Source organism: Pteronotus mesoamericanus, unplaced genomic scaffold, assembly GCF_021234165.1.
Source record: "Pteronotus mesoamericanus isolate MK-2021 breed Mesoamerican mustached bat unplaced genomic scaffold, CSHL_Meso_final scaffold_651, whole genome shotgun sequence".
Classification (NCBI taxonomy): Eukaryota; Metazoa; Chordata; class Mammalia; order Chiroptera; family Mormoopidae; genus Pteronotus; species Pteronotus mesoamericanus.
Window position 1 is genome coordinate 1,101,164 of NW_026555325.1, and position 24,683 is coordinate 1,125,846.

Here is a 24,683-nt window from a genome sequence, read left to right on the forward strand (position 1 = left end):
TAGTTCGTGTCTATGGGTTATGCATAAATTCTTTGGCTTCTCCATTTCCTATGCTGTTTTTAAGATCCCTCTGTCTATTCTATACCTACCAGTTATGCTTCTAAATCCCTATATGTTCCCTCCTCTCCCCCTACCCCTCTCATCTGATAATCCTCCAAATGATCTCCCTGTCTATGATTCTATTCCTGTTCTAGCTGTTAGTTTACTTTGCTTTTGATTTTAAGATTCAGTTGTTGATAGTTGTGAGTTTGTTGTCATTTTAATATTCATAGTTTTGATCTTCCTCTTTTTCCTAAATAAGTTCCTTTAACATTTCATATAGTAAAAGGCTTGATGAGGATGATGAACTCCTTTAGCTTTACCTTGTCTGGGAAGCACTTTATCTGCCCTTCCATTCTCAATGATAGCTTTCCTGGATAGAGTAATCTTGGTTGTAGGTTCTTCCTTTTCATCACTTTGAATACTTCTTGCTTGCAAAATTTCTTTTGAGAAATCAGCTGACAGTCTTATGGGAACTCCTTTGTAGGTAACTCTCTGTCCTTCTTTTGCTGCTTTTAAGATTCTCTCTTTATCTTTAATCTTTGACATTTTCATTATGGTGTGTCTTGGTGTGGGCTTCTTTGGGTCCAACTTGTTTGGGACTCTCTGTGCTTCCTGGACATGAATGTCTATTTCCTTTGCTGAATTAAGGAAGTTTTCTTTCATTATTTTTTCAAATAAGTTTTCAATTTCTTGCTCGTCCTCTTCTCCTTCTGGCATCCCTATAATTCAGATGTTGGCCCTTCTGGAGATGTACCAGAATCTTCTTAAACTCCCATCATGTTTTTTGAATTTTTGTTTCTTCATTTTGTTCTGGTTGAATGTTTATTTCTTCCTTATATTCCAAATCATTGATTTTAATCCTGGTTTCCATCCCTTCACGGTTGGTTTCCTGTGGATTTCTCTTTATTTCCCTTCACAGAGCCTTCATTTCTTCCCTTATGCTTTTGCTGTATTCAATGAGCTCTTTGAGCATTCTCACCACCAGTGTTTTGATCTCTGTGTCTGATAGGTTGGCTGTGTCTGCATTGCTTAGTTCTTTCTCTGGGGTTCTGTTCTGTTCCTTTGTGTGTGTCATATTTCTTTGTCTCCTGATTTTGGCAGCCTCTCTGTGTCTTTGTACTAGGTAGAGCTGTTTTGATTCCGTTTTAGCACACCTGTTAAATTGTATGGGGCAGGGTCTTGGGTATTTGCCAAGGTGGGGCAACCGTGGCACTGTGTGTGGGGGAAGGGTTGAAGAGGGGACAATGCCACTGCTGGCTGACTTCTGAGGAATTGCTTGGATCCTCGCCCTGTTTCCAGTCACTTCACCCACTACCTAGTGTACAACTGGTGCCCCTTCAGCTGCTGTCCTGGTGTGGTTCCCAGGGTGGATCTCTGCGTATGTTCTAGGCTCTCTGGCAGTGTTTTCTGCCACCCTAACCCCGAGTGGGTTTACAGAGGAAAGTTACAAAGCTTCCTTTTCCCTGTGCTGGAGCCCTGGGTTCTGCAGTCTGGCCTGGGGCTGGGCTTGCTCACTCACAAAGTATCTCCCTGATTTTTATCCACCACCCGTGAATGTGGAGCTGCCTGTTCCACTGGCCACCATTATCTTGCCAATTCTCCATCCCTAGCTCACACAGAATCCTCTCTGCTCCGACTTCCTGTCTCTGCCCCTCCTACCCATTTGGGTGAATATAGCTTCTTTAAATCCTTGGTTGTCAGACTTCCCTACAGTTCTGTGTGTTTTTTCTGGGTGATTTCCTGGCAGTTCTGGGTGTTTTTCATTTTGAAGTTAGTGTTTCTTCTTATGGTTGTGCAATGAGGTGAGGCATGTCTACCCATGCCTCCATCTTGACTGGAAGCTTAGGGTTCAGGATTTCTCCTCTCCCAAATGAGAGACCAGAGGTCTGTCTCTTCTGTCTTCCTCTACCACAGGTCACAGATTGTCAACACCCTGGCTGCCTGGAAGGGTTTCTGACCAGAGTGAATCAAGCAGTGATGGAGCCTGCAGCAAGCAGCAGGCTGGGGCTGCCTCCATTTGCATTCTATCTCCTAGCATAGTTTGAGGGAGATGGGTACCAGCTTTGGTGAGGCCAGAGTTCATCTCAGAATGGGGCCCTGCAGGGGTGAGTCCTGACAGCCAGGGAGGGGGCTGTGGGCTGAGGAGAAGTAAAGGTGGGGCACACCATCATTCACTGATGAGCCAGGCCTAGAGCCTGCCTTCCTGGGGCCAAGATGAGCTGAGCGTTGACCCCTCCTGGCTCATCCTGGCAGCGGGATACGGGCCATAGGTCGAAAATCAGTACTTTTTCCAAGGAGAACCAGTGCAGAGCCAAGGCCTTGGGAGCCTTCCTGATGTTTTAGTTGCTCCCCCTTCCCTGCCTTAATGTCTGAGGTTCCAATTCCAAGTTAGGGTGGCTAGAGTGTGACCACCATGCAGTGCCCATCTGGATTGGTCGAGGGGCTGCCCACCTACTTCCCCTGAGGGGCAGAAGTTTCTTTGCCTTTGGGGAAAAACTTCAGCAAGCTGCTGAATATTAAGAAGCATGACCGTCCCCACTTAAGGCTATGATTCAGGAACTCATGGCCCAAACTGCCTCAAGAAAACTTTAAGGCTTCCAGCTGATGGTGCCCTGGACACTTGGCCACACTGACAGCATGGATAGACTCTGGGAAGGCTGGCCATGGGGATGAGGGTGTATACTTTGGGCGGCTGGAGAGGAGGCTGCAGCCACACTGGGCACAAATGGGGGCACCAGGATCGAAATGGTTCTGGAAAATCTCGCCCCCAAAGAAGCTGCAGGATGACAGGGTGCTGACAGGACCACTGCACTGCTATGCTCCTGGCAGACCTAAGTCCACTGACTGGTGGTCTCCCTGCCTGTGCCTGGCTCCCCCGTCCTGAGGCTCCCACATCCTGAGGCCCCCGAGTACTATCTGAATGAGTATAGCAGTGGCTCAACCATCTTCTTCCTTGGGATATTAATAAGCCACGACAAAAGCCCCGGATGTACTGAATACAACAGAAATCTATAGCAGTGAGACAAACATTAGAATTGTGTTTCTCAATGTGGTTCACAAACCATCTTCATCAGAACCATCTAGGACCATGCTACTTGAAGGAACCAGACCAGCTGCATCAGCATCAGCTGGATGTTGGTTAGAAATGCAAAATATCAGGCTCCACCCCAGATCTACTGAATCAGAACCTGTTTCTTAAGAAGATAGCTGGAGATTTGTACGCACATTATAGGTTGAGAAGCATTGGTCTAGGAGTTTCTCAGATGTGCCTTTAGAGAGAATGTTGTTGAGGGTGAGGTTAGGGTGGTGGGATATGCCATTATAAAGGAGAATTGTTGCACACTTTCTTAAGGAGAATACCTAGCTCAGCCTAGGTATTTGGGTGAATGTGACCATGGGTAGGGACCTTGCCAGGGACAGCGGCTCAAGCCTGCACAGAGAATACATTTCTGGAAACAAAGCCTACAGGAAGGTAGGGTGATTTCAATGTGTAGTCAATTTTGACAGTGTCTTTTTGAAAGTCAGCATGCAATATACTTTTTTATGACATTAAAAAGTTTCTGTATGACAGAGAAAGTGTGGAAGGTTTGAGAATAATCATGACCGAAAGGGAGGGGCCAAAAGTGGAAGAAGAGGTCTCAGGTCAGGCTTCTGAACTGTATATGTATAGCTCAATCAGAATTGCCCTGTATCATATTTCTTAGGGCTTAGGAGGTGAGTGAAATGCAAAAATGTGGTAGGATCTTACTTTCTGCCAAGCATCACTAATAATATTTCTTCCAAAAGGCACAAAACAGGTTTTTTTAAAAAAAATGTCTTTATTGAGGTAAAATTCACATACCATACAAGTGACCTATCTAAACAATTGTATTTAGTATATTCACAGTTATGCAACTATTACCACAATCTAAATTTAGAACATTTTCACCCCTCCCCCCAACCCATATCCACTAGCAATTACTTCCCATTGCTCTTTTTCTGCCACCAGCCTTAGGCAATCACTAATCTACTTTCCATCTCCATAGATTTGCCTGTTCTGGACAGTTCATGTAAATAACTTCATATAGTATGAGGTTTTTGTAATTGGCTTCTTTCACTTAGTGAATGTTTTCAAGGTTCATCCATGCTGTAGTATGTATTTAGTACTTCATTTCCTTCTATAGTGGTCCATTGTATAGATATATTACATTTTGTTTATTCATTCATTAGGAGATAAACATTTGGGTTCTTTTCACTATTTGGCTATTGTGAATAAAACTGCTATAAACATTCAGGTGCAAGTTTTTGTGTAGACATGCTTTCATTTCTCTTGGGTATATACCTAGGAGTGATTGCTGGGTCATATGGTAACTCTGCTTAAGCTTTTGACAAACTGCCAGACTGTTTTCTAAAGTGGCTGCAGTATTTTACATTCTCATCAGCAATGCGCCAGGGTTCCAAATCTTCCACATCCTTATCACGCCTTGTAATTATCTGTCTTTTTATCCTAGTCATCCTAGTTGTTGTTAGTATCTCATGGTAGTTTTGATTTACATTGCCCTAATGTCTAAGATGTTGAATAAGGCAGTTCTTGTCCTCAAGGAGCCCTCAATCTTGTCTTAGGGGACACCCCTAAGTCCAGTGACAATGTTCCTTCACTTATTTATCTGCCCACCTACCCTACATGCCCAAACTTCACAGATAGGGATATATAATTCCTACCATAGGAGGTCCAGTCCTCCCTTAAAATCTTGGACTTCAGAGAGAATGACCTATGGAATGCAGAACCTCCATAGCAATAACATCTCTGTCAAATTAAGTCACTGACACACTTCTTCTGGCCCCGTTCCAAGGGTGCAGCAGCCCCAAGCTCTTGTTTGCCTCTCCTTGCCCGAATCCTAACCAGCGTCACACATTGGGCACCTTCCCTCTGCCTTGCTCTGGGACCTAACTCCTGTCTTTCTGCCCAGATTCCAGGTCTTGAAACCCAGGCTCTCTGATTGGTTTACTTTATGTGTGACAGATCTCAACTCTCTCTTTTGCTCAGCTTGCCCCTCCTGTCTGTGAAGGGATGGCTCTAGGACATGAGGTCCCTCCAGGTGTGCCTGCCCAGCTCCTATATCTTCTAGGTCCCATCTCAGGAACTCACCCTGGCTCTGATCCAACTGTTTTGCCTTCTGAACTGGTTCCCCTTCCTTTGGGTATTATCAACATCTGCTAGATACCCTGTGCTGGTTAAGGGTCTTTTTAGTTTCACAACTGAAAACACAACCCAAAGAGAATTCTTATGTGGCTGAAAAGCTCTGATGGGTTCTGGTTTGGACATGGCTTGGTTAAGAGACTCATATGGACTTTCTCACTCACCATTGCTTGGTGTTTCTCTTTCATGATGATTCATTTTTAGGTTATTCCTTGTGGTAGCAAGAGATGGTTACAACTGTCCCAGATTTTGTATCTTCTCAGCTTCATCTCTTATTGGAAAGCATGAAAATCTCTTATCCTAAAGTTTCAGTGAAGCTCACCAAATCTGATTGGGTCATATATTCACCCTTGGTCCAGTCCCTACAGCTAGAGTGGGAATTTGATAAACTGACTGGTTTGGACCTGGATCTTATGTTCAACCTTTGGAATTGAGAGTGTACTCATGGGTGGAGGAAGGCTTTGGAACCCACAGTTCCTCTGGGTTAGTTCAGTGGGGATAAAGCATCTTGTGTGTCTTTCAAATCTGGGTAATGGAAACTTTTACCGGTTGGTCAATTGAACCAAAATTGCCACCGGGGACGATGGAGCCTGAGACAGTTTCCTGAGGTCACTATGTGCAACCTCCAGATTCTTGGGTAGTCCTGACTCCTCAAAGACCAGGCCCAGCAGAGGGTGCACTGGGGAAAATGCCTCCAGCATCCACTGCTTTCCTGCCCTCTCTCAGGGAATGCTCAGAGCTTCTGCCTTTCAGATCCCGCTGTGCTCCCTCTGCTCTGTTACTCTTCCAGCTTCCTTTGGGTTTGCGAGCTACAGCTGCACCCCCAGTCCCTGTGATTGTGCCTCCTGTCAAACTTACATGTCCAGAGTCCTAGGCCTTCTGTAGCTCTGATCTTTTCCAATCTGGCAATCTTAATAGTGGTTCTGGGAACACAGGCACATACACTGTAGTCCCTTCCCAGAGAGATCTTAATTTCATTGAAGTCCTGGCCCAGTGTTCAAAGACAGGCAGGTTAATTAGGTGTAGTTGTCCTGTTTCTTTCTTTTCTTTGCATAGATTATGCAGAGTGCATATAAGCCATGACTAGAGCCCTTTCCCAGGCCGGCCCTGAGTGTCCTGTGCTCTGTAGTCTACTGGAAGGATGGAGTACGCATGTCTCTCGCCTGTGGTATTTCAGGCTCTGTTCCTGGATAATCCATCTTTCATCACTTCAGGAGAACTATTAATTTCTCTCTCTTTTTCTCTTTAACTTTTTTAAAGTGGGTAATGTTTGAGTACTTCTAACTTCAAAAATTACAGAAGTGTGGAGTGTAGGAGTCTGATCCCTCTCTGTTCCCCATCTGTCCAATTCTTCACTTCTCACTAAAGAGGATGGAGGGTCGAGCCAGCTTCTCCAGATGGCTGCTCAGTGGGCTCAGCTCCATTTACTGAACGGTCCACTTTTTTCCACTGATTTGAGAGGGTATCATATTTCTGGTCCTTGTATTCTGTTCCACTGTCTGTCTATGCGCCCACATCACTGAGAGTTGAGGACAGGCAGCTGCTCTTCAAGCCTAGGGAAGGGTGCACAGCTCTCCCCTTCCTTGCCTTGTCCCAGGCCTCAGTTCCCCTCCTCCTTTCAGATCTAATGCTGACACTAATAATAACATTCTTCACCGTGACATCTGCGGTAGGTACTATTATTCTCATTTTATGGGTAAAGAAAATGAGGAACAGAGAGGTTGAAGTACTTTGCGGTCACATAGCTGGTGGGTGGAAGAGCAACAGGAGTCCTGAGACAGATACCTCATTGCCACTCTATCCATATTGTTTTTCAGAATATTATTATAATGAGCACTAATAACTACAGTTTATTGAGAGCTAATTGCTAGGCATGTGTTGTGTTCCTTGAGTACTTTATGTATACTGCCTCAATTAACTTACAATTAACTTATAATTGCCCTACAATGTTCCTGTGGTCATCAGTTTGTACACATTGGAAACTGAGGCTCAGGTGGGTTATCCAAACTGCTAAAGGCTTCTAGGCTAGTATGTGTTGCTCCATTTTCACATTCACAATCAAGAATTCTTCCTTATTCCTTTGACATCATTTCCTTTATCAGCCACCAGCGGTACAGCTGTTTCCAAAGGTGCCCAGCAAGGAAGGGCTCCTTACAGCTCTCTCCCTGACCTGAAATCCTGAGCAGCCCCGCTCTCCTCGCATTTTGATTTCTTAGCCTATGAAATTCTCTCAAACAACATGTGAACTCTCACTGCAGCGTCTCTGGTTTCTAAGGCAATTAAATGTTAATGTTGAGAAAGCTGATAGGGAGATCCATTTTAGTTAGAAGGAAAAAAAAAATGGTGAGTTGGTTAATTAATGGGAGATCTTAAAACCCAAATAGGGAAACTCAGTCTTGATGGGAAGGAGCGAGGAGCCTCAGATTTTGGAGTGGAGAAATAAGACACAAAAATGGTGTGTAAGGAAAAGTTAGTCATGGCTTATATGCATTCTTTATAATCTCTGCAAAGAAAGGAAAGAAATGAGATGACTAAACCCAATTAAAGTTGTTTGTAAAGGCTTTGATCTTCGGGGCACTTTACTTTGTCCATCTGATCTAAACGCCAGATTATCTGAATGGCCCAATACTCCTTATTTTTCTCTGTGGATCAGGGGCTCTCTGTGCCCTAGGAGCCTAGGAGAACAGGGAAAGGCTCTCTCTTTTAGATCAATCTTTTATTCCAAAGCCTGGGAAAATGTTAGGTAGACTGCAGAACCCTTAACTCAGAGTACAGTGTCTTTCGTAATCTGGCACCTGCCTTGTTTCTCTAGTCATCACCTTCCACCTTTCTATGCTGTGTTTCCATCCAAACTGGGAAGAAGAAGAAGAGATAGACTAGAAGGAGACTGGGCAGTTTCCTGGAATAGTTTTCCGCTTCTAGTCTAACTCATCCTCTTCTTTGAGTCTTGGCTGAGATGCACTCTTTTTAAGGCAGCCTCTCTCAACCCTCTAAGGGAAGTTAGGGGCTCCTTCAGTGGCTTCCCACAGTGGCCTGCCATCTCCTGGTCATTTCTGCTCACTCTGTGATGGTCTGATAACTCACTTGTCCCTCCTGGATGCTGAGTTCCTAACCGGAAAGGCCCATGTCTCAGTTGTCCAAGACCTCACACACAGCAGCTGTCCAGAAAATGCTGGCTCATGAATAATGAAGGAACATTGCCAAGGGCCAGCTGTCCCCATCTGTTGCACCAACTGACTAGTTGGCTTTTGGCTCCTTGAATCTCCTCCTTGTCATCCCAATAAGAAAACCTTTGCTCCCAAATCAGAAGCACAGGAACTCCTTCCTTCTCAGGAAGGCCTTTCTTTCAGGGTTCCTGACCTCATGTCCTCCTTGGTCCTGGCTCTGTCAAAGAGCCCCACTCTCCCCAGCACCTCCAGGGGTGCCCCTTATCATCTCCTTCCCATGGGCCAGTAAATCAAAACTCAATGCCTCCAATGGTCATGTGACTTCCTGAAGCGACCAGCCTGCTGTGACACAGACCTCCTTGACCAAACCTGAGTCAGGCTCCTCTGCACCCTCCTCTGCACTAAACTGTCACCTTGGTCTCAGTTCTCAACCTGCTTAATCCAGTTTTATAGCAAGAATCCTGCTGAATCAGCTTAACAAAATTTCTCCCTCCTTGGAATCTGATCAAATTCCTTATCCCCCACTCTTATCACTCTGGGCTGTCTTCAGCAAGAATCCTGTTAGATCAGTTTAGCCAGAATCCCCCTCATCCCTGATGCCTCCTCTTGGTAATCTTCCATCCACTGACCCCAGCCCTGCTCCTTGACTATAAATCCCCCCTTACTCTTGTTGTATTGGGCATAAAGCCCAATCTCTCTTCCTTACAGTGCCCTTATTGCCATGGATCCTCTTAAATAGTCTTTCTTTCTACCTTTTACAGCGGACATGAATTATTTTTTTTCAGTGACAACCCACAGCCCCCGACCTTGTACACCTGTCTTCTCAGGCGCCCGTGGTCGCTTCTCCACCACTTCCCACAGCCCTCACTTCCCTTCCTCCTAGTAGCACTCAGACTTTATTCTGTCTTGGTTAGTTACTCCCTTCCTTTAACTTCTGTGATTTCTCAGTATTTGGTTTTTCTGCCCTCTCTAATCTTGTCCACCTACTTCTTAAATATAGATTTCCTCCTCCCAAGTTTGTGTTTTTAACCTTATGCTTCTCTTACCCTGAGCACACTTTCTCTCGAAGGAGTGACCCCCAAGGCTGCAAAATTGCCAAAGCCTCTTTGAAAATGCCCACAGCTTGTGGCCTCAGATCAGGATCCCTCATCCCTTAGGTTGGTTGGCTGAGCCTCAGATGTCACTTAGAGGGTGCCTGAATGAATTGGGGAGAGTGTGCTGATGTGGCCCACATCCTGGTATAAGCTCTGCTGCCACTTGCCTCGTCCCCTGGACATGCACTTGGGCAGCCAGGTGCAGAGACCACTACTGCCCACTGAGGACAGGGGCCACGGAAGCAGCCGGAGCAGCTGGTGTTCCAGGTGCCCAGGGGCCCAGTTTGCAGCTGGAGAAGTTAATGTCTCAGGGGGCAGGGTGTGCCATGCAAGGTGTTGACCAGTCAGGGTGTCCTGGTGGACCGAACTCCAAGTGTCTTCCCATATGCTGGACAAATATGTTCGCAGCTTCTATACACTTTTAGTGGCATCCAAGCCTGCTGTAAGCTGATTGTTCTAACAATTCTGTCACATTTTGCAAATAAATATATCATCATCGTTTTGAAATACTTGGCATGAAAAATTTGATTGATTTTGAAATCTATTTATATTGCCACAAAAATGTCAGTATTATTTATTTGCCAATGAAGGAAACAGTTCTTTGATTATTCCAATATAATATAAATGTAGATTTTTTGAATGTTGTAAAATTGACCTAAACATTTACATAGTCTTGTGAGAACAAAGTTGCTTGTTGATGGAGGTCATCAGGAGTTTGAAGAGAGTGTCACTAACAAGTGCTGTTCTGGACACTGTTGTATGCAGCTGTTTCCAAACTGTGTTTCCCCAAGAGAATGGGGAGAGGTTACAAAAGTATGTCAACAGACACAAGTTTGAGTGTCTCACTTAAATATTTAGAGGCGTTTTATTTGGAAAGTGTATATAAATTCACTATTGAATACCTTCCTAAAAGTTTTATATTTTATTTTTTCTTATATGGTAATTTCTTCTTATCTATGGTTTTGCTTTCCATGATTTCAGTTAAACACAGTCAACCATGGTCTGAAAATATTAAATGGAAAATTCCAGAAATAAACAATTCATAAGTTTTAAATCGTGTGCTGTTCTGAGTAGCATGATGAAACCTTTCGCTCTCCTGCTCTGTCCTGCTAGCTGCATGAACCATGCATCTGCCCAGCGTTCCTCACAGGTCTGTATATGTTACCCACTCGCTAGGAACTATCTTTGGATTCAGGCATCCCCTGGGGGGCTTTCAATGTATCCCCTGTAGATAAAGTATAATAATTTTTTTTCCCACTAAACTCTAAATTTCCTTCAGTTTACTTCAGAGTGTGAGACAAATGCTATCATTTTTTTCTGTATGCTATAACATAAAGAATGTTGGGAATTAAAAAAACAACTTTATTGAGGTGCAATTTATATATTATACACTTCACCCATTTTAAGTGTACAATTCAATGATTTTTTAGTAAATTTGTTGAGTTGTACAACTATTGCCATCCATTTTTAGAACATTTTCCTCCTCCCAATAAGATGGGAAGCTAGCTTAGAAGGATGGTGAGGAGGGACCAGAAAGCATTCCTGAGGAGGGAAGACCTTTGGGTGCTGAGCAAGTATAAGGAGAAATATAAAGGTGCTGAATTCCTAGGAGCAGGAACAAGAGGGACAGGGAAGATCAAGGGAATGGGTGTTGCTCTGGGGAGGGACATGTGGCTTGACTCAAACCTCGCTTGTGCAGAGAGGCCTTTCTAGTTCATCACGGCAGCTGCTTCTCCTTTTTGTGGGCTCCAGTGTCCACTTCTCATGGCATAACAATCACAGGCGCACTTTTGGGTCACCATTCTGCTGTGGCCCACAACTAAGCTCCATCTCTGGCACAGAGCAGGGCCTCAGTAATAAATGATTTCTAGCTCTTTATCCTCCCCTCCACGGTTGCTGGCACATGGGGACATTCCCCAGTGACCAGTAGTGACTGGAGCAGAATCAGACTGCCTTACTGCAAGGGACAACAGAGTAAGTGCAGGCTGGGCTTCGCAGCCCTGGGTTCTTGTCTGGCTCTGCTTCTGACTATTTGTCATCTCTGCTGTCCTTGTACCTTCCAGCTGTTTAATCGTCTCCAAAGCAAGGCTCCTGGGTCATATGCTGTCTTGGTTGCCTTCCAGCTACAGAACCCCAGTAATCCCAAAGTTGCATCCTTCCCCCAGTGCCTAGGGGAGCTGCCTGCATTTGAAAGGGCAATTTCCAGGGAGCACAGGAGGCCACAGTAGGGCCTCTAGCCTCTGGCTCTGCTTGGGGACTTGGCATCAAAGCCTTTGCCCAGATGGCTCCAGCCGTTCCCAGGCACTGTGAAGACAGCAAGTAGATCAAGTGCCTTCACCATCTCCAGAAACAGGTATATGGGCAAAATGGCTTCATTGGGTGCTGGAAAAATGAGGAGGTTTAAAGCAAGCACATAAAGTTATTTTTGTGTGCACTTAACAGCTGCCCAGACTTGCAAACCCCTTTTTAAAAGTAGAGTTATTTCACTAATGATCCAGCTCCATTATTCTTTATCACTAGATTCTGAACTCCGCTCCGTATTTCCCCTGTGTTCTCCTGCTCACTAACCCCTTTATCCACTCTCATAAACCTACACTTAAAGCTGACATAAAATACAGTCAGGATGCCATAGGAAAGCTTTTTGGCAGTGGCTCAAGGTAGCAAAGTGATTGTGGCCATGACAGAGAAATCCTCCCAGGCTATTTTTGATCCAAGGTGCCTCAGGTAGGTTTCTGGGTTAGGGTGGGAGCTGCTTCTTGGTGACCAGATGAAGTTGAGTTTAGGGCTCCAGGGCTGACACCTTGGTGTTGGGCTGGAGCGCTAGCCCCAGGGGAGGCACTCAGTGTCCTCTCCAGCATCCTCCCAACTCCCTGGGCAGTCGGGGACCTGCCCGGGCACCCACCCGGAGACAGATCAGACTGGACCATTGTTTTCCCCGTCTCATCGTGTTGTTAATTAAATAACAAATCTTCACAGCTGGTGGCTGCCACTTCATCTCATCCCCCTTTTCCTCCCTTCTGTGCACTAATTAGTGCAAAAGCAGGGAGCAAATCATCAAGCATTGATTTGCCTTTGTAGTGCTGATTATTGTGGAAACAACCTGCCCCCCTCCAAGCAGGTACACTTCCCACGCCCTGAGTTTGAAGTGCATGCTTCTTTCCTCATAGATTTTTCGCTTTGCTAGGCCAAGATGGGAACCCAGCTATTGAAGGGAATAATACCACATTTGTCTCCGATGGGTTTGAGAAATAAAGGGATTGTGAGCAGGAAAGGAGAGAGAATGCCTCCAAAGGATGTGAATCATTTAAAGGTGTTGGCTGGTCTTTTTTTCAAAAAGTCGACCCCTCGAAGGTGGTAACCTAGTCTAGACAAGTGTCACATGGAATGTGGCAAAAAAGTCTCTACTAACACCTTTCTGTTTGTGAAGTGGGTCTGCCTCCAATAGCTCTCAGCCCTGCTGGTGCATTGGACCCCTCAGGGACAGTGTGCCATCTGAGCCATGGGAGTCTTGTAAAGTTGTGGCCTGGAGAGGGATTCGAGGGCCAAGGGGTGCTCCTCCAAGTGGTACAGGGAAGATAGTCCTTGGCCGTCATCACTAGGGTGCTTGCCAATAGGCCTCTGTGGTCCATCAGCCCCCAGTAAGGCTACATAGCGCTATGGCAACGGAAAAGGAGTATGTGGCCTTCTGCTCAGTGGGCAGTACTTTAAAGGGTATAGCACAGTGTGTTTGAGGGGATTTTATCTATTGTGTCTTTTTTTTCTTCCTAGTACTCCCTCCCATCCCTGGTGGATAATATCCTTCATTTCTCTCCCACTCTCACTCCAAACACACAGAGGCATAACCTTAATCATTTTCCTTTCTCCCTATCTCTTCTCAACACGGTTCTCACCTGTATTGGGGGCTGTGTGGGAGCATGTGATACTCAATTAACAATGTCTGCCAAGGTGGGGGTGAGGGCAGTGCCAAGTAAGGTGTGTATCTACCATACCACCCTTTAAAATGTTTTTAAAATTGTGGTAAAATAGACGTAACATAAAATTTACCATCTTAACAACGTTTGAGTGCGCAGTTCAATAGTATTAAGTATATTCACATGTTGTGCAGTCCATGTTAAGAACTTTTTCATCTTGCAAAACTGAAACTCTATACCCATCAAACAGCAACTCCTTACTCTTTACCTACGGGCCCCTGGTAATCATCATTTTACTTTCTGTTTCTATGAGCTTGACTACTTGAGGTAAATGGAATTATACAGTATCTGTCTTTTTGTGCCTGGTTTATTTTTCTTAACATAATGTCTTCAAGGTTCATCCATGCAGCATATGTCAGAATTCCTTTCTTCTTAAGGCTTAATACTATTCTGTTGTATGTATATACTACATTTTGTCATCTGTCAGTCGACATTTGGGCTACTTCCATATTTTGGCTATTGTGAATAATGCTGCTGTTATGATCCTTTACTTTAAAATTTTTCCTCAAAATTCAATGATCTAACTTAGTGATTTTTCTGGTTACATCAGAACAACCTGTATAGCTTTTAAAAAGTGCCACCCACTGAGCCAACACCTGATTTAAATCTAAATGTCCAGGGGTTGATCCCATTGATTAAGAATCAAATATGTTTGTAAAAAGTACATTCTCTGGATATTGTGATTCAGCTGATCTAGGATGGGGCCTAGAAATCTGTACTTTTAAAAAGGAGCCCCAGGATTCTATGAGTGGACATTTTAGAAATTACAGTCTAAATCATCAATTAAAAGCCTCCTTAATTAACCTCCATAAAGCCTTTATCTTTGAGTCATGAATGGCCTCAAACTGTTTGCTAGTTACCTTATGTATCTTGGTCTTATATGCCCACCTGGATCACAAATTCATAAAACTGTAGAATTTCTGAACTCAAAGGGGCCATGATGACCCTTTGACCAAGGTCATACCTTAGTTGGTTTCAAGACTGGGTCAAAATTGAAAGTTCTCTCTACTCTGGTAATTTAAATTTTTGTTTTCCCACTTCCAAGGCAGGCCAGCACTTCAGTTTAAGAAAGACAGTGTGACTACTGCTGTCTTGGTGAAAGGCTGGGTGCTTACATTTATACATTCTTCTGCTTTGAGAAGCCCCTGTCAATCAATGATTGGTGCAACATCATGAAGTATGAACCTTTGAATGACAAATAGATTTAAACTGTGCCTACCATAGCCCAAGGTGTCCATATAACTGACTTTTTGGCCAGGTGCAAGTCCACATCAGCTGTGAGAGCCTGGACCAGTATGGATGTTATTATCCTTCCTCCCTTAAGTCGTGAATCATAAGAGCTTGCATTAATTGAATATTGACTTCACCAGGTGCTATCTAGATGGATTACATGGATAATTGATAGGCCTATAAGAAAATGGAAGCTTGGAAGTTTTAAGTTGACTTGTCCACAGTGACTTGCTGGGAGGTGACAAGGCTTGAATTTGAGGACACGCTGATTTATCAATCCATTCTCTTACTGTGCCATTTTGCATTGAGGAAAAGAGAAAGTGAATAAAATGCCTAATGGAGTGTCAGTTCATTAGAGAAGTTCAATAAATGGACATTGTTGTTATCGTTGCAATAGCTACTAATCCTTCCTTACACAGCTTTTATTATGGACCAGGCATGGTTTTAAACACTTAACATATATTTATTTGCAAAATAGCTCTATGAAGTAGTGCTACTATAACAGATTTTACAGATGAGTAATCTGAGGCACAAAAGATTATGTAATCCAAAGTTATACATGCAGTAAGTGGCAGAGGTGGGATTTGAACTAGGGACCCTGGCTCCATACTTAAACCAGTACACTATGCTGTCTTCCATATGGTAAATGAAAAATAGTACTAATAATAATGATGAGTAGTAATAAGGCTCTCAATTTCTTTCAACATAATATCTTTCTACAGGCTTTCCTTGTAAATATGCCCTTAAGATAGAAATATATATGATAATTGATACAAGTGTTCTTTTTATGTCTCCCTTTTTACCCTCTCAAAATTCTCATGCAGTTCAATTTAATACCATTTCATGTCATCTGATTTCTAAGTCATTTTGGAATTTTTTTTCTTGAAAGATTTATCTCCCTTAACTAAGTGAGGTCACACTCCTGTCCCTTTTCTTTTCTTTCTTTCTTTGGCTGCTCCTTCTCAGATTCTTTTACAGGGTTTCTATTTCCTGCATTAAAAAATTAATATATGGACTGATATGACCTCCTTACTTGCTCTATGCATCAGAAGATCATATGTCACGTATAGCAGGTCCCATGTCTAAGACGAGGGTGAAGCTTCTATAGCATGGACGAATCTGCCTTTCCTGTTATATTTTTCAGCATATTTATGCATGTTGTTATGGGTTAAATTATGTTTCATGAAAAGGTATGTTAAAGGCCTAACTCCCAGTACCTCAGAATGTGACCTATTTGGAAATAGGATCATTGTAGATGCAATCAGTTAAGTTATGTTGTGTCATACCAAATTAGGATGAGACACGTAATATGGCTGGTATCCTTATAAAGAAAGAGAAGACACACAGAGACAGAGACACACAGAAAAAAGACAGCTGTATGGTGATGAGGCACATATTGGAATGAAGCATCAACAAGCCAGGTAATGCTATGGACTGCCAGTGAACACTAGCAGCTAGAAGTAAGGAAGGGTTCTCTCCTACAGGTAGCAGAGGGAGCATGGCCCTCTGACACCTTGATCTCAGACTTTCAGCCTCCAGAACTGTGAGAGAAGTAATTTCTGTTGCTTTAAGCCATCTAGTTTGTGGTACTTTGTTAGGGCAGCCAGAAGAAATGAATACAACACATGTGCCTACTTAGATAGATTTGTGATTAGTTTCCCTGTCTTAATGGACGTTCTGCGAAGACACCACCAGTTGAAGATTGTGCAAGCGCAGTGGACCCCATGGACGTGGCAGCGCTACCTCCCACCCCCCAACCCCACCATCAGTCACCACCATGAAGAAAACATGAAGACAGTTCAATCAAACCTGATTAAAAAGTCAGCCAAAAGATGTTTTTGTATCAAATTAGCAAGACGTTTGACCTACAAATGTTGTCTACTATTATTATAATAAGCTAATCTTACCCCAGATCATATTGTGCCTTGAAGAAATAGCTGACGATCAAGCCATCACAATCAATAGGATATTTATATCTTTTTATTGTTCAAATACGTTTGTTTCCATTTTCCCACCACTGCTTTCCCCTGCCCCACCCACCCCACCTTCCACACTCCATCCTTCCCTACATAGGCTTTCTCCACGGGTCCTTTATACATGTTCCTTGGTTTGTCCCTTCCCCTTCTTTTCCCAATTACCCCTCTCTCTTCTTCCCTCTCCTTATTGTTGGTTGGTTTTTTTCTTTCAATGTTGCTGGTTATATATTTCTTGCTTGTTTGTTTTGTTGATTAGGTTCCGCTTATAAGTGAGATCATATGGTATTTGTCTTTCACCCCTTGGCTTATTTCACTTAGCATAATGCTCCCTAGTTCCATCCATGCTGTCGCAAAGGGTCGTAGCTCACTCTTTCTGCTGTGTAGTATTCCATTGTGTAAAGGTACCATAGTTTTTTGAGCCACTCATTTATTGATGGGCACTTAATTGTTTCCAGCACTTGCCTATTGTAAATCTTCCTCTATGAACATTGGGGTGCACAGGTTCTTTTGAACTGGTGTTTTGGGAATCTTAGGGTATAATCCCAGCCATGAAATAGCTGAGTCAAAAGACAGTTCCATTTTTAGCTTTTTGAGGAAATTCCAAACTGTTTTCCACAGTGGCTGTTCTAGTCTGCATTCCCACCAACAGTGTGCTAGGGTTCCCTATTCTCCACAGCCTCACCAGCGCTTGTTGTTTGTTGATTTGTTTATGGTGGCCATTCTGACCTGCGTGAAGTGGTATCTCATTGTGGTTTTAATTTACATCTCTCTGATGGCTAGTGATGGTGAGCATCCTTTCATATGTCTCTGAGCGCTGTGTATATCCTCCTTGGAGAAGTGTCTGTTCAGGTCCTTTGCCCATTTTTTAATTGAGTGGTTTATCTTCCTGGAGTGGAGTTGTGTGAGTTCTTTATATATTTTGGAGATCAAACCCTTGGTAAGGTATCATTGGCAAATATATTTTCCCATACGGTTGGTTCCCTTTTCATTTTGCTGATGTTTTCTTTAGCAGTGCAGAAGCTTCTTATTTTGATGAGGTCCCACATATTTATTCTTTCCTTTATGTTCCTTGCTTTAGGAGACATATCGGTGAAAATATTGCTGTGAGGAATATCTGAGAGTTTCCTGCCTATGTACTCCTCTAGGACTTTTATGGTATTGTGACTTATATTTAAGTCTTTTGTCCATCTTGAGTTTATTTTTGTGTATGATGTAAGTTGGTGATTGAATTTCAATATTTTGCATGTATCTCTCCAGCTCTCCCAACACCATTTGTTGAAGAGGCTATTTTCACTCCATTTTATGCTTTTTCCCCCTTTGTTGACTATTAATTGACTATAGGGACATGGGTTTATTTCTGCCCTCTCTATTCAGATCCCTTGATCCATGTTTCTGTCCTTATGCCAGTCCAGACTGTTTTGATTACAGTGGCCTTGTAATATAGTTTGATATCAGGTACTGTGATCCCTCCTACTCTGTGCCAACCAGGTTATTACAAAAATGAAAGAGTGTGTGAAGTGCCCGGCATGGCGCGTGTGTGGTGCAGGGTCCATAGATGTTCAGATGAACTGTAATAAGCGGCTCAGCAGGGACGAGCAGGGAGCGAAGATCAGCTGTTGGACACAGACTGCACCGTAAGGTGAGGACACATCCACCGAGCCAGCATTCATTGTGACAACCAACCCAGTGGCCCTGTAACGAGAAGGGTGACTTTGAAATCAACCATCTCATCAAAGGAACTGTTTCCTTTTGATGCCTTTTTCCCACAGTGGAGGAAGTTATACTTCAAGGCTGAGTGGAATTTAGTGAGGCGAAGGCCTGGGGTGGGAAGAGTGCAGTACGTTCCAAATCAGTGGGCTTAGCCACAGAGCCCCTCAGAGTCCCCGTCAGTGTGGCCAGAGCGTGGAGTGAGGAGACTGAGGAGCGAGGCTGCTGCAGAAGTGACAGCCAGGCCAAGAGCCTCACCTGCCCGTTGAGGACTTTGGCCCGTGCTGAGTGAATGCACAGAGGCTCTGAAAGGACTTCGGTACAGGAACAGAGGAGCAAGACTGGGGGCCGACCCACTGGGAGCTCCGGTGGTCAGTGCGGGGAATCCCGCAAGAGCGGGCCGTGGCTCTGACCCATGGTGGCGGCAGCGGGGTGAGATTCAGCAAGTGACATTGGCAGGACTGGCCGAGCCCTGGACGCCCTGAGGGGCCAGCTGCTCTGTCGTGAGAGGGAAGCACCAGGCCCGGGATCTGTGGCATGTAATCAGCCCCGGCAGGGCCACCTGCACCCCCTAGCAGCCCCTCAGCAGAATATGGCTCTGTCTGTGCCCCAGGGGAACCCACACCCTTCCTGGTAGGTGACGCAGAGTGGGACAATGTTTCATGAGGAAATGTCCCTGAGTTTTCTGGCTTGTGGCAGAAGGAGGAGACTGCAGCAGCACGGTGGCAATTCTGGTTCTCGGGGGAGGATATGGGGGCTTCGTTTTCTGTTTGGACGTCTGCCTTTGTCACCAGGCAGCCAGCACCTCTGGTTGAGATGATGTCTCCATTCTAGGCCGAGTGTGATACATACCTCAGTCCATTTTATTTTATTTATTTTTAGAGAGAGGGAAAGGAGGGAGAAAGAGAGGGAAAGATGGATCAGTTGCCTCTCATACACCCCCAGCTGGGAACCTGGCCCACAACCCAGTCATGTGCCCTGGCTGGGAGTCGAACCTGTGACCTTCTAGTTTCCCGGCAGGTGTTCAACCACTGAGCCACACCATTGAGGGCCCACTTCTCAGTTGTTAAACTCAGCTGTGATGGGCCCATAGCGTCTTCATTTTCTTGAGGGTTTAATGTTGCTTTGAGGGCACGTAGTGTCACTTAACTCTCAGGAGTCTTGTCTCCTTTCCCCAGGATCACACAAGTGTGGCAGGTGGGGCTACGAAGCGAGGGGCACAGGGCCAGGGCCGGTCCTCTTTGGCCCGCTAGAATCAACATGCAACACACGTGAGAGAGCCTAGCCTGACCAGGCCTGGGCCGGCAGCCCCGCGGGCCGTGCCGACCCAGCCACAGCCCTCTCTGCTTGGACCCTGACCTGCTTCCTCCCCCCTCACAGGCTCAGGGACCTTTCCCTGTCTCCTGAGGCAGAACCCCGCGCCCCATCCCCCGAGACCCAGCACTGCCCGGATGAGGTCTCTCATGGTTCCCCAGCGCCGCCAGGTGTGCAGGGGTCAGCCCGGAGCGCCCCCGCCAGGCTGGGCCAGTGGGCTCTCTGGGGAGCTCAGCGCACGGCCCCACCCTGCAGCTGGCCAGGGGGAGGGAGCGGCCCTTCTCGCTTTCCCGTCCCCATGTCCTGCGCGGGGCTCTGTCACGCTCTCCCCACGGCCCTGGCGCCACGGGGCTGTGATTGGCCGGCACAGCGCCCCTTCCCCAGGACCCGCTGGCATCTTGGGATGTTGGCAAGGGAGCCTCCATAATAAGGGCGCGTGAGGCGGGGAGGGCAGGGCAGTGAAGAGCTGGCGGAGTCACGGATGGCAGACGATGGAATGATCCCGAGAGTGGCTGGGATGGAGCCCTGGGGCACGTGGGGGGCGGTGGCATCAGATGGAACGGACAGGAGGGAGGAGGTGTGACAGGACTGGACAGCCGCTCTGGGTGGCTCGATGGGGTTCAGGCTTTCTGGGGCATTTGCTTGGGGACAAAGCAGCACCTGGAGAAGACAAGGGGTCGCTGGATTGGGGAGGCGAGTCCACTAGGACTCCAGACCCCCAGGTTCCTTAGCCCCAGTTGTCACGCTCATGGAAGTTCTAGAAAAATCATTCAGTCACATGTCGGGGGTCGGGGGTGTGGATTGGCTCCTTTCCGTGTCAGGTGCCCTGAGTGTGGGGTCCAGTGCACAGTGACTGCCACCATTGTCCTGGGAAGCCTAGAGCTCTAGAATTCCCTGCTTCTGAGGTCACAAAGACAAACTCTGAAGGAACAGAGGCAGACAACTCAGATTCTAGAACAGGGCCCTCACTTGGGTCAGACTCTCATCCTCTGCGTTGGCAGTGAGTCTGGTTCTCTGCGTTGGCAGCGATGAAGAAGCGAGTCTCCTTTGCCCCCCTCCCCAGACCACGTTCTCCCACCCCTCCTTCCTCTGCCTCTACCTTCTCACCTATGTCCTTCTCCCCTCGCCCTCCACAGTCCCCTCCTTCTGGATATTGGCCTGTCCCTCCCCCTGGCCCCCCACCTCGCCCATCTAAATTCCCATCTGGCAGCAGCGGGCCTCGTCCTCTCCTGGCGGCCCGCAGGGCCAGCAGCGTCCGCAGGTCCCCTGGCTTCCTCCGGACCCCCTACCCTGCCGATCCCCCTTCCCCCCCTCCCCTCAGCATTGCAGAAATGGTCTGCAACAGTGTTCACCAGTGTACTCTCCATCCAAGACCTCCACCTCGTCCTATTTGGACCAAAAACCCCCAGGGCCCAGGATTCATCTTCCGTCCCCGACCTCCTGCTGGGTCACCACTTCCCACCGTCGCCCCTCCCTCGGGCCGTCCTGCAGACGGGCCCCGGACCCAGGAGCCCCCACCACAGGGCACCCCTCGAAGATTCGAGTGTCAGATTCCTGCTGGGCGCCAAGAGCTGATTGTGGTGGGAAGCGGCTACAGGTAATCCGGGTGGGCCCCCAGAAATCCAGAAACCTTTCCCACCCTGTGCCATTTCCACAGTGAGTTCATAGACATTCGGGTGACATTCCAGCCCAAGTCAGCGGGCGCGTGACCCTCCTGGGGACTGATGGAGGAGCGATGGTACCCTGTGCCCGGCCCCTACCCCACGCCCCAAACCAGCCTCCCTGGGAGCGAGGGACCAGGGGCCCCTCTGCAGAGCAAAGGCTGTCTGGGCGGGAGGTGGGGCGGGGGCCCTGTGGCAGTGGGAAGAGAGGGGAAGCCCTGCCGCGCGGCCCCGGGGCCTGGAGGCTGGGGGAGGTCGGGAACCCGCCGGGGCCAAGCGCCCCGGTGACTGCGGTCCTGGGCGCACACAGGGCGGCAGCTGAGCTCCGCAGCTGAGCGGGCCTGCAGCTGGCCCGCAGTGTCGCGGGGTCAGGGCCCTGTTCCTGCAGCCCCCCTGCGGGCAGCCGTGGGCCTCCGGGGCTGTGGGAGGCAGTTGCGCCTGGAGGAGAGGGAGAGGGCTGTCTGGAGGGGCCTCCTGGAGGCGTCGGGGGACCCCCACACCATCCTCCCCGCCCTTATCAGCAGGGCCCAGGACAGCCAGGACTCCTCCCGTTTCCCATCCCTGGGAGCAGCAAGAAGAGGCCCGAGGGGCCAGACGGTGGGGTATCCGCGACCCACCTCCTCTGTGAGCCCAGCTGGGCCAAGCGGCTCCAGAACGGTGCGCCAAAATTCGGCAGCCCGTGGCCCTAGGGGGGTGAGTCTTGGGAGCGCCCACTGAGCCTGAGCGTGGGGAGGAGGGCCCCTGAGGACTCCCAAACCACTCAGGCTGTCTGCCCCTCCAAGGGGGCACGTCCCGGGCTGGCTTTCCGGACCCCGGGCTGCTGCGCTCAGGGTCCAGGATTATGCTTCTTTTTGGCCCCTGTAGCCTCCTCAGTTCTGATAACCGCCTCCCGGCGGCGGCCGGCCGGCAGAAGTCCTGCGCTGAAGACACATCCTGCCACCGGCGCCCCCTCGCCAGGAAGCCCGGCTTTTGCGGGCCAGGGAAGCCAGGCCCCTCCTGCCGGTGGCCCCGAGTTGCGAAAACGATCAAGCGAACGCAGCCTGCCGGACCCCAGCCTCGAGCTCTGCTTCCTACTGCCAGGAGCAGATGGGCAGCCAGGCAGAGCTTGAGGACCCCCTGCACGAGGCCCTTCCTGAACTGTTAGTCCCCTTGCTCTCTGTGTGCACATGCTAGGCGGGGTGGGGGGGGGTGGGGGGCGCGAGAGGGAGGGGCAGGTCCCACTCCCAGTGGAGCCTCTGCGGGGCCCTGGGCCAGGCACCGGCCAAAACCCGCAGAATGACCTGCCCTGCCCGCCTTGCCCAGCTGTCGCGCACAGTCCTTCGCCTGACTTCTGGCCCCCAAATTCTTCCAGTCCGATCTCTCTCAGCACACACATGGCAGGTCTCCAAATCAGATACGGGTCGCCTGGGTCCCCTTCAGACCACACACGGCTCTGCACCCGTGGTCCCTGCCCGCCCTTGATAGGGCAAATGGACACACTCGGGCCTGTGTTACTGCCAGAGACCCACCTGCTTTGGGGGCGAGAAGCCCTTGGGTCTCCTCAGTGACCTAGGAGACAGCACGATGAATGCCCACGGAGCCGGCAGTGCCAGGTCCCGACTTCTGCAGCTTGGGGGCGCCAGGCAGCGAGAAGGATTAGGCGGGACCTTTGAGAACCACATACATGGATGGCTTCTGTGAACACTTCCCTGGGCCACACCCACTCTTTTGGGTTTGGAAGCTTTTTCTGGGCAGCATCTGGGGCTCCAAAGAGCCCCAACCCTGAGGCACCAAAGAGCCCCGCTCCTGAGGCATCTGCCTTCTCTCCTAGACCAGTACCTCGGGACTGACCAAGGACAGAGTGGTGAAAAATCTACACAAGAAACCAGTGGCCCAGCTCCTTGGGGCCGTGGGCCAGGAGCCGTGTCCCCTAGAAGTCCTCTGCCCCCAGCCTAGGGCAAAGGAAAGCCTGGGTTCTCAGAGGCTCAGCCCAGGCCCCAGGGCTTGCAGGGCAGCGGGGAAACCTGGGCAAGAAGCTTGCGGGGAGGGTTCCTGCTAGGCCGGTCCCCTCGTTCTGTGTCTTGCACACTTGCCCTCTCAAGAGAGGCATCCGGCCTGCAAGTGGGGAGGCAGGGAGCCATGTCCTAGCCAACTTTGCTTCCCAAGAGCTACCTGGGGGTGACGTTTCAGGAGCTCTCAAGGGAGACCAGGCCCTCTGTCAACGAGAATTGTTGCTTTACCGAGACGATAGTTATTGCTTTACCTAGACCGGGAAGACATGCCACTGGAGTCCCTGTTCCCATGAACACAAGATTGGATGGTGGCTTTATTTCTTCCCTCCCAGAAGGACATGCTGCCATTTCCTGAAGGAAATGAAAAGGAGACAAGGTCGTGAGACACCACGTGGAGCTCCAGGCTGCCCCAGCGCCAGGAGGAAGGGCAACTGTGTGAGGGCCCAGAGCCCAGAGCCCCCTCGGAGCCCTGCTGCTGTGGGTCCCAGAGAGGTTCGCTGTTCCCAGAGCTGCTAGACTGCGGCCTCAAGAGTGTGGGCAATCTTCCCTGACTCTCCTCCTCACCCCGGGCTCCAGGCACCGGCACCAGTCTGCCCCCCGCTCGCCTATCTCCAAGCAAGAGAAAATATCTGTTAAAACCTTTGGACAGAAATGCGGGCAGAAGGCCAAGGCATGCCGGCCTGACTCAATCATTTTTTCGTAACCTGGTTAGAGAAAGATAATTTCGATTGTTCCTAGTGTGTTTTATAATGAATAAATGTTATTAAGTGTTCTTTTGTAGAGAACATTGATTCCGCCAGAAGCCCATCCTGACAGCTTCATCTCCTCAAGTGGCAGCTCAGAGGCCCCGGCCTGAGCTTTGACAGGACCCAACCGACCATCAGTATGAGAGTGACGTCCCGAGCTTTCGAGCATTCAAACACCTTGCTCTGCTTGGTGCGTCTTCTCTTTTCTGTGAGGAGATCCAACAGCACCTGCGCTGCACAGTGTAGATTTTGAGGAATTAGCATTTACGTTCCCCTAGAGTAGGCCTTTGCCACGTGATTGTTTCTTCTGAATGAGCCAAGGCAAGACTTTTTTCAATGGCTTCCATTTTGGCCCAGAATCCCCCAAACTGGGCTTTGCTAATTGTTATGTGCTATATTTTTATCTAACGTTAAGTCATGAGGCCCAAATGGAAATCAGGGCCATCTTATTCAAGGAAACCAGTTTAAAACTTTGTTAAATTTGTGTTTAATTTGTTCACACATGTTTTAAAATGTATAGATAAACTCAGGAGACCAGGGACACAAAAGGAAGACCAGGGCAACATGTTTTTGGCCAAGGAGATCCAGCTCGGTTTGGACTCAGG

General features: G+C 47.9%; 1 pseudogene; it reads right to left on the bottom strand.

Moving 5' to 3' along the window:
- Nucleotides 1-2,493: 2,493 nt before the first annotated feature.
- LOC129061762 (methionine-R-sulfoxide reductase B1-like) overlaps nucleotides 2,494-24,683 on the bottom strand; it is a 109,992-nt pseudogene continuing 87,802 nt past the window's right edge.